The sequence below is a fragment of the Phodopus roborovskii genome, unplaced genomic scaffold (assembly GCF_943737965.1).
Source record: "Phodopus roborovskii unplaced genomic scaffold, PHOROB, whole genome shotgun sequence".
NCBI lineage: Eukaryota > Metazoa > Chordata > Mammalia > Rodentia > Cricetidae > Phodopus > Phodopus roborovskii.
In genome coordinates, this window is record NW_026126410.1 from 15,734,657 (window position 1) to 15,744,435 (window position 9,779).

Sequence of the window (9,779 nt, forward strand, 5' to 3'; positions counted from 1 at the left end):
TTTTTCTTTTAATTTGGAGGTATGTAATACTGACTACTCTTATTTCCATCCCAGCTCTGTGGAAATAAAAACACACATACCATCTTTTTCCCAGGAAGATATAGATTTGATAGCTTATTTCTGGATTATGAAAACTTTATCTTGAGAACCACTTAGCTCACCCTTTTCTGTATTTATAATGTTCTGTTGGACAAAACTGTACTGTTTGTTTCAAATGCCATTGTCATCATGTGTCTTTCTGTTTCCATTTCTACCATCCCATAAAAACTTCTTATTGCTGAAAACAATTTCTTAACTCATAGTGTTCATTTTTGTTGTCTACATTTAATAGTCTGTTGCATAACCAATAAAAGTAACTTTCTTTGTGACTTTTTATATGAAATGTCTGTTTTAAAATTCTATACAACATATAGAGACATGTTAAGCTCTAATGCTTAGTTTTCAAGAACACACACCCAATTCTACATCACTCCATTTCTTGACTTGTATGAACCAGTTTGGCTGGCCGCACGGATACCATCTGTGCTCACTATTAACAATCTCACTGTAATAACAGGGACAAATACAAGACTTAGAACTTGTTGTACCTGTACCAAAGAGGTACTCCACTGAAGTTAATGTTTTCAAGAATTCTAGTTTTGTGTCAACTGTATTCTCGTTTTTGAAACATACTCTTTAATTCAACCTGCTTAAATTATGCACAAACTTTGAAGTACTTTTGTTGTCCAGCTTTACTTTCTATGACACATATTTATCTATTCTTTTTTAATAACATGTTCACATTAGAATAACATATCACAAGCTTCATATTCTGAGTAGATTATACTCTTTTGAGAAGGACAACTTCTTTTTTTGATGCATGCACTATATCATCTAGGATTGTGGTAAGTGTATGGTAATTATAATAATATGTGGCATATTTGTAGTGATAAATTTATATGTTAATTACTAAGACACAGAGGTGTCCAGTAATGTTTTACATCATATAAGTTGACATTGACTATATAAGTAAAACTACTATTTTCTTTATAGTAGTTTAGGCAATAGACAAGTAAAATAAAAACAATTTAAATTTAAAAGAAGAAATATCCAATGTAAATTGTAAAGACTGGAAAAGAAAAATAGAAAAGATGAGTGGAATTTATTGGGATATGAATTTATTAGAGCTTACATATTGAGAAGAAAATTAATTGTGATGGAGAAGTCATAGTTGTAATAACAAATCATGGCTGTGGTTATGGGAACTTATTCACATATGTGTGAATCGGGAAGTAGAAGGAGGGAAATGTCACAACCCGGCTAATTTCTTCCTCCTGTCTTATGAGTTCAGGACCTATGTGATGGTTACATCTATTTCAGAACAGGTCTTCCTCCCTTAGCTAATATACTCTGGAAACACTCTCAAAGATAACAAAAAGTGTACCTCACAACTATCCAGGTCTGCTCCCAGCTACCCAGATGCGCCTCACTACCATCCAGGTGTGCCTCACATCTACCCAGGTGTACCCTACAGCCATCCAGGTGTGCCTCACAACTCTTAGTTATTTCTCATTACAATTAAGTTGTTAATAAAAACAAAAAAAAGCACTACATCCTCCAAATGATAATTGTCTGTAATACAGTATTACTACATAATTATTTATTGAACTTATGTACAAGAGTTTTGCAATGACTTTGTTAATTGTCCTTTATGTGTGCCTGTCTGGCAGAAGCTGTGGGTGGTAAAATACAGATAAATAGGGAGAAAAATTTGGAGGGTTTTATTTAGAAAGAATTTGAAGACCTACAGAAGAAAATAAAATATAAGAGGGTATCTATCATCTGTGTATATGTGATGGAACTCCCTTAGACACATATTGACAGTTTTGTTGCCAGTAAATAAGCTTCAAGGAAGTTAATTCCATCTTAATAGCTTTGAACTACTAAGGTATGAACCTGCTGATGAATTTCTAACTTGATGGCTGTATTGGGTAGTTACAAATGGTGATAATAGGTAGGGTCTCATTATAAAATTGTTAAGTCACTATTGAGATACGTCTTAGGTGGATATACAGTCCCAGAGGCCCTTCCTATACTACACAGAGAGGAAAAGAACCTATTATTCCTCATACCTTTACTGCCATGATTTTCTGGACATGAGGACAAGCAAATAAATTCTGGTACATCTGAACCATGAGTCAGAAGGCATTTTTTTCTCTGGTTAAGTTGTCCCATCAGGAATTTTGATCACACCAATAAAACTGTAGCAGTATAACTATTGCACAGCAATTCTATATACATGAGGTCATGCTGGGAAGTTATTCTAGACAAGGCCATCCATCATGGTAAGAATAGCTAGGGAGAATGTGGCATGGAAGCATCATGAATATGCAGCCATCAGAGACATGACAATAATGTCATGAATGCCTCTTTAAAAGTATTATTTGGAGATGATGAGATGATTCTGTGTGTGAGCACCCTTACTGAGGATATGAATACTTGCCTAACACTTACCCAATATACATACAAAAACCCAGGCATAGCTGTCTGTGTGGCTATACCCCTAGCATTGGTGGGTAGATGCAGATATTTTGCTGACAGTGCATCTTAGAAGAACCAAAAGTCTAGCACAGGGACAGACCTTGCATCATGTCTACAGAGCAGAGAATAAAAGAAAAATACAATTCCTTTCCCTAATCTTGACTTGTGCCTGCCCTAGCTTGAACATTTGTACACTGACTTCCATAGATATATACAAGAAACACACACTTACACGTGCATATGAAAATAAAAATAAAAAACTATGGCACTTAAGATTAACTTCCTTAAGAAAATCACAGTTAAACAAAAACCTCTATGAACAGAAAGCATAATTTTAATTAAAATTGTAATATTATAAAATATGTGTGTGGATATATTTGTGTGTATATACATATGAGGGCATGTTTGTGCACATACAAATTCTGCTTTATTTCTTGTTAGTTACTGCTTAATGTGCCAGACTAGCTAGCTCATGAACTCAGAGGCATTGTCTTGTCTCTGCCTCTCATCAGGTTCTAGGTCAACTTGAATTACAGACACAGACCAAGTTTGGCTTTAAAGAGTTCTGGAAGTCTAAATTCATGACATGTTTCATTGCAAATTCTCTGACCATGAGTCGAGATCCTAGTCTCATCATGTAAGTCTTCAATAAACAAAATCACTATATTAAGGACAAGAAAATCAGTAGTGTTTTTTGAAATAAAATCTATTCCTTTTCCTGTTATGAGAGTACATCTATAGATCTCAACTAGTAAAAGCAACAATACTGTAATGATAAGAATACACATGGAGAAAACAATATATTTAATGACAAAACCAGATTTTTCCAATATGTATCTACAAATCCAGCCCTACAGAAAGTATTGGAAGGAAAACTTCAACCCAAGGAAGTTAACTACGTGCACAAAGATGTAGGCAACAGATAATCTAACTACACCAGAAACTAAGGGTAATTCAGGACAAATATATTCATAATACCACTGCTGACAACAAACCTAAATCAAACAAGCATCAACAATCAATGGTCCTTACTCACCCTCAACATTAATGGTCTTAACTCACCTATAAAAAGACACAGGCTAACAGAATGGATATGAAGACAGAATCCATCCTTCTGCTGCATACAAGAAACACATCTAAGTATCAAAGATAGACATTACCTCAGGGTAAAGGGTTGGGAAAAGATAGTCCAATCATATGGAACCAAGAAGCAAGCAGGTGTGGCTATCCTAATATATAACAAGTTAGACTTCAAATCAAAATTAATCAAAATAGATGAAGATGGTAATTTTGTATTCATCGCAGGAGAAATCCATCAACACAAAGTCTCAGTCTTGAACATCTATGCCCCAAACACAAAGGCACCCACATTCATAAATGAAATGCTACTAAAACTCAAAGCTCACATAACACCTCACACACTTATAGTGGGAGACTTCAACACACCACTCTCACCACTAGACTGGACCACCAGACGCTCAAAAAAGAAACGAAAGAATTAACAGAAGTTATGTCTCAACTGGGTTTAACAGACATCTTAGAATATTCCAACCAAACACAAAAGAATATACCTTCTTCTCTGCTCCACATGGAACCTTCTCTAAAATTGACCACATACTAGGTTGATGGGAGATGTCATTCTGTAAATATGTTTCTCATACTGGTTAATGAATAAATCACTATTGGCCAACAGGAAAGCAAGAGAGGAAGGACTAGGAGACAAGGAGGAAAGAGGAAATAGTAGGGAGGAGCCAACACGGAGAGACTGGGGGTGACCAGACACCAGCCCCACTCCCTGATAAGATAAGACCACGTGGAAATACTTAAATTAATAGAAATTGGTTAATACTTAAGACAGCGCTAGCTGATAAGAAACAAGTAACTGGCCAACAGCATTACATCAAATACAGAGTTTTGATGTGTTATTTGGGGCTGGCTCAACAGCAGGAAAAGACCCGCAGAGGGCAGAAAAACCTATTCCTTACACTAGGTGGCATAACAAACCTCAACAGATAAAAGAGAATTTGAATAGTCCCCTGTATCTTATCAGACCACCATGCTTTAAAATTGGAATTCAACAACAACACAAATTGCAGAAAACCTGCAAACTCATGAAAACTGAACAATGTGCAATAGCACCACATCTGGGTCAAGGAAGAAATAAAAAAGTAATTAAGGACTTTCTAATATTCAACTAGAATGAGGACACAACATATCCGAACTTATGGGACACCTTGAAAGCGGTGCTATGAGGGAAGTTCATTGCACTAAGTGCCCATATGAAGAAAACAGAGGATAGTCACATAAGAGAATTAACAGCACCACTGAAAGCCTTAGAACAAAAAGAAGCAAACTCACCCGGAGGTGGCGAATGGGAAGGGTGGGTGGTCAGGGTGCATGTGATGGGGAGAGAGGGTAAAAGGGATGGAGGGAAGGGATGGAGGGAGGGAGGATGGGAAGGAGAGGGAACTGGGATCAGTATGTAAAATAATAAATTAAATAAAAAATTAAAATAAAATTGCTGCAAAAAAGAATTCCTATTAATAAACAATACATACTTCTCCTTCCCTGTCTTCCACAATAATCTCTTTCTGTTTTTCTATTTTCTGAATTTACTCAGGTTATGTTCTTCAGATACATATTAGTACCTAAATATTTTGAGCTAGAAAGATCAAGTGGAAGAGTACATGTGGCATTTGGCTTCCTGAGTCTGGTTTGCTTCACACCATGTGAACTTTTTTAGTGCATCCATTTACATGTAGAATTCATGATTTCATTTTTTTACAGCTAAATAGTAGCCTGTTGTGTATATGTAACACGTTTTCATTATCTATTTGGCAGTTGGGAGGACATTTATGTTGTTTCCATTACCTAGTTACTGTGACTAGAAAAGCAATGAATGTGTCTGAGCAAATAGTATGCTGGGACCTTTGGGTATATATCTACCTGAATCTAAGGCCCAGGGATTTTTGCAGAAGATAAGAAGGAAAGATTTTAAGAGCCAGAGGAAGAGGGTTTACTGTAAGAGTGTGTCTGCTAGAAATGTTGAAGCTATACCCATAAAATCTTACCAACATTTCTGCCTAAATGTGACCTGTACAAAATCAACTTTGATAAATATGTTAATGTTCATGGTGGAAAGCTCACGAGTGTCAATTCTAAACAAAGAGTGACAGCAAAAAAAAAAAAAAAAAAAAAAAGACACAAATTTTCATATGTTCCTCAAGGATAAGGATCTTTTGTTGGCTTCAGAGAGCTTAAATGAAACTATACTTCATGTCTACATGTTTATGTTTTGAAGTATCTAAAGGTTTCATTTAGCAGGGATTGTATTTAAGCAATAAAAGAGGAAAAGAATAGAAATCACACTCTTTACATTTTTATAATACAGTTCAAAAATACATATATCAATTAAACAAAACCTTACCAAATATATCTAGTTTAGCATAAAGCTGGGTCATATGATCTGTAACTTTTATGCTATATACCCAACTAAGTTATGGATCAACAGATGTTAAAGCATTTCCTGCTGTAATGGTAAAATCAGCTTGGTTTATAAGTTTAGCAGTAAAGATTTATAGAAATCCTTAAAACTAATGTTCACTATGAAGATTTGACATGAAATACTAGTCTGATTGTGCCTGTAGGGTTGGCTTCTGGATTGAGTTGAAAATTGATTTAGGGCTCTCAGCACACTGTGGACAGCATCACTCCCATGGCAAATGGCTCAGAGCTGCATAGAAACCTTATGATCCAGAGTGAGCCAGAAAAAAATGTGATAGTCTAAGGTTTCTTTCCAAGTCCTTGCTAGAATTCCTGCCCTGAGTTTGTTTTTTTTTTTTTTTTTTTTTTTTTTTTTTTTTTTTTTTAAGATAATGGACTATGAACTAGAAGTGTAAACCAAATAATAAAACCTTTCTCTCATCTTCTGAGGGGGGTAAGGGGAGAGGAGAAGAGGAGACAGGAAAAGAAGAGAGGAGAGGGAAGGAGAGGAGAGAACGTACAGTTAACTAATGAATGTTAACAGCAGGAAAGGTATCTGCCCCAGAGAGGAGCACAATTGTTTGTCCAATACTAAATGGACAGTCCTGAAAAATATAACTACAAGTGAATTTATACAGATGGAACCATTTGTATTAATGTATTTAGGAGCATTTTGCACAATAATTAAAGAAAATATTGCATAAATTTGCAAGAGTGCAAGGAGGGATTACATTGGAGGATTTGAGGGAAGAAAAGGAAGGGGAAGATGGTGCAACTATAATCTCAAAGAAAAATAAAGGGAATAATGGTGATGATACAGCCTTTACTTTGTTGAAAAGATTCCATTTGTTCACATTATTTCATTCCTTTATTTTGCCTTAAATATAATATATTAAAATGTAATATACATAGGAGACTTTTTAATATGGTGTTTGATAAGTAAGCTTTATTTGAATAAACATCTAACTGTAATAGTACCAATATGAAGACTTGTATCAGCCATAATACATACTAAGTCACTGATTATCCATTATGTCACTCCTTTGAGTGTAAATTTTTTTTTGTTTTTTTCATTCAAAAACCTCCTTCAAAAATAACCTTTGAACTAGTGCAGAATGTCATTAAGCATGAGTAATGTGGTCTCTGGTGCTCCTGCCACCACTTAAGAGTCCCTGAGCAAATGGTAATGTTCCTCTGATAACTTTTTTTGGTTTTTGTTTTTTTTTTTTGTTTTGTTTTGTTTTGTTTTTTGTTTTGTTTTGTTTTTTTCAGTTTAACTATGAATTTTTTAATTTATTTTATATAACAAAGTCCAATTAAATGAAAACAAACATTTATACACAATATTTGGGAATTTGGGCGTTGTTCTTTCCAAACTACTTCCTGCTGGTAAGGGGCACTGTCATGGGGGATTCAAAGTTTTTTTTTTTTGTTTTGTTTTTTTTTTTTTTTTTTTTTTTTTGGCTGTGCTACTCTATCCCAGTACAAAACAAAAATAAGTACCTTGTTTTACAAATATATGATTGATTTTCATTTTTTAAATGAGACAAAACAATTACATTTTTTAATCCCTGTGACTACAATGCCATGACTAACACAATCTAGTTTTAAGTGACAAATGTAGTGTCTTAGTTATGTTTGCTATTGCTGTGATGAAAGACCATGACAAAACAGCATAGGGAGGAAAGGGCTTTATTGGCTTATATGTTCACAGTGTAGTTCATCAATGAAGGTTTAGTAATTCACGCAGAGCAGACACTTGGAAGTGGGAGCCAATGCAGAAGGCATGAAGGAGTGCTGATTATTGGCTTGTGACCCATGTCTTCCTCAGCATGCTTTCTTGAAGAAAACAGGACCACCAGACCAGGTATGGCACAATCCACAATAGGCTAGGCTCTTTATCCATCAATCACTAATTAAGAAAATGCCCAGAGCTGCTAGCTGCAGGCCTGCCATGCTGGAGTGCTGAGGGCTCACCCGGCAGCAGAAGTGGCATCCGCAGATTGGCTGAAGGGACCAAGGAGCAGGAGGAGGCAGTGGCAAGGCCTGCAGGCCACATGGCTGCAGCTCTGGGCAGTGACAAGCCAGGCCCTGAGGCGAGGTAGCCGCTGCTGCAGATACAAAACTCCAGCCAGAGCTAGTTAGAACCTCTGGCCCATGGGAAACCCCAGCAGGGCTTCCTCTCCAGCCACTTCACCCAGGACCGGAGTTGCCAGCTCATGCTCCTGAAGACTCTAGAGATGAACCCGTATGTCAAACTTCTACTGGATGGTATGAAACACTCAGGCTGTGCTGTTAACGGAGGGAGACACTTCTCTTGTGAAGACTGTGATGGAAACTTCAGCGGAGGGTTTGAGGCTTCAACATCTCAGATTGTTTTGTGCCAGAATAACATCCAAAATCAGGCTCTTATGAGCAGAGTCATCACCCACAAACTCATCCACGTGTTCGATCTTTGTCGGGCTCGTGTCCACTGGTTTACCAATGTCAGACATTTGGCATGCTCAGAGATCCGAGCCTCAAGCCTCAGTGGGGACCGTTCGCTTGTGAATGAAATCTTCAGGTTGCATTTTGGATTAAAACAACACCATCAGACCTGTGGTGGGACAGAGCTGTCCTTTCCATTTTGGCTGTTCAGAACATCAACAGAGAAGAGGCCCAGAAGGCTGTGGATGACGTTTTTAAGTCTTGTTTCATTGACCGTGAGACTTTGGGCAGGATCCCACATACTAAGATGTATGCCGAGTAAGCTCACAGGGACTTTCAGAAACGCCATCGCTATTACTCAAACATATGAAGATGGTGGCGGTTTGTATCCCTGAGCTTCAGGACCAGGAGGGAACACACAAAAGTGTACAACGTAAATAACCAGGCACTGCCAGAAAGTTCAGGAGGTGAAATGTTCTCAGATACAGAATGTATACAATGTAAATCTTTTCAAACACAGAATGTATACAATGTAAATATTCTCAAGGCAGAATGTATACAATGTAAAAGTTATCAGCACAGAATGTATACAATGTAAATGTTCTCAGGTAAAAAGTGTATACAATGTAAATGATCCGTTAGTCACCATGCCTCCAGAATGTATACAGTGTGATTGATGGGTTAGATACCATGGATCCAGAATGTATACCATGTAAATGATTGTTTGGCATGGGATCCAGAATGTATACAATGTAAAAAGTGCAGAAGATGCTGGTTTTAGTATTTTGACTACAAAAAAATAAATACGGCAAAAAAGGAACTCCTTTAACTTCAAGGCAAAAATTGGATCTTTATAGCTAGTCATTTAATAAATAAGGTAAATGAATGACATTTTTGTATTTTCCACAGTATACTTGCCTGTTTAATGCTTTAGTTTTATAATTTGTAATTTTTATTACATGAGATTATTTTAAATTTGATTATAGAATCTGTAAAGCATGCGCCTGTGTGATAGTGGTGGGAGAGCAAAGTTAGTATTTATTTACAATGAGATTATCACATTATAGGACATTTGTGAAATATTGTCATGATTAAAATGCAAAGAATGAAAGTTGGGGATGAGTTTTAAAAAAAAAAGCCCTATAACCTTGCCTACAGCATGATGTTCTTGACTGAGGTTCCTTTCTCTAAGGTGACTTTAGCATGTGTCACGCTTACATAAGAAACTTTATTTTGAGAATAAATTTAAGCAAATTTGACAATCTCAGGTAACTTTACTTTGAAGTTGAAAATATAAACATATTACCTAGTGTCACAGTAATTTAAAATAATTGCCATGATCAATGCAT

The 9,779-nt window shown here is 36.3% G+C and overlaps 1 pseudogene; it reads left to right on the forward strand.

Moving 5' to 3' along the window:
* Nucleotides 1–8,060: 8,060 nt before the first annotated feature.
* On the forward strand, nt 8,061–8,800 carry LOC127220597 (mitochondrial inner membrane protease ATP23 homolog; annotated as a pseudogene).
* Nucleotides 8,801–9,779: the final 979 nt, after the last annotated feature.